Here is a 795-nt window from a genome sequence, read left to right as displayed (position 1 = left end):
TATACTGGTTATACTGGTGTTATACTGGTTATACTGGTTATACTGGTGTTATACTGTTTTTATTCGGTTATCCTGGTGTTATACTGGTCATACTGGTGTTATACTGGTTATACTGTTTATGCTGGTTATGCTGGTTATACTGGTTATACTGGTTTTACTGGTGTTATACTGGTGTTATATTGGTGCTATACTGGTTTTACTGGTGTGCATGTCTGTGTGGATGTCTTACGTGTGCAGTGATTCACATCCTCGTTGCTCTGCGTCCTCTATCATCCTGTTTTGTCTCTTTGTAGTCGTTGGATTCTGAACAGATGATTTAATTGATTTCAAAAGAGCAGAAGCGTCCACAGACTTAGTCGGGACCGCTTTAGACCCAAACATGAGTCAGAACCAGTCAACACGGTGGAACATTTGACTTAAGGTTCTGTGTCCAGACTGGAGCAGACCTTCACCACAGCAGCGGTACAGGACGGCGGGTTAGTTAGCAGGTTAGCTGCTAACCGTTCAGCGGTGGACCAGCCAGCGCTGGGCCATGCGCGGCAGCTGTCCACATACTTCTGGCTGATGGAGGCGGTTTATAGCCCCTGAGCTTCAGGGAAACATTTGGACTGGATCCAGAGCTCCATTACTTGAATGTTTAATCAGCTCTGACCCAGACTACGGTTCATCGGTACTTAAAGCCTGGATGCTTCCGGTACTCTCCGACCGCAGCACACACTCAGGCTGGCCCACCTGCCGCTGTGGGGACCCTCTGGGACAGCATGCATTATCAGGACCGTCAGTGGACCACGGACC

The sequence above is a fragment of the Stegastes partitus genome, unplaced genomic scaffold (genome assembly GCF_000690725.1).
Source record: "Stegastes partitus isolate 25-593 unplaced genomic scaffold, Stegastes_partitus-1.0.2 Scaffold1602, whole genome shotgun sequence".
Classification (NCBI taxonomy): domain Eukaryota; kingdom Metazoa; phylum Chordata; class Actinopteri; family Pomacentridae; genus Stegastes; species Stegastes partitus.
This window is presented reverse-complemented; position numbering follows the sequence as displayed.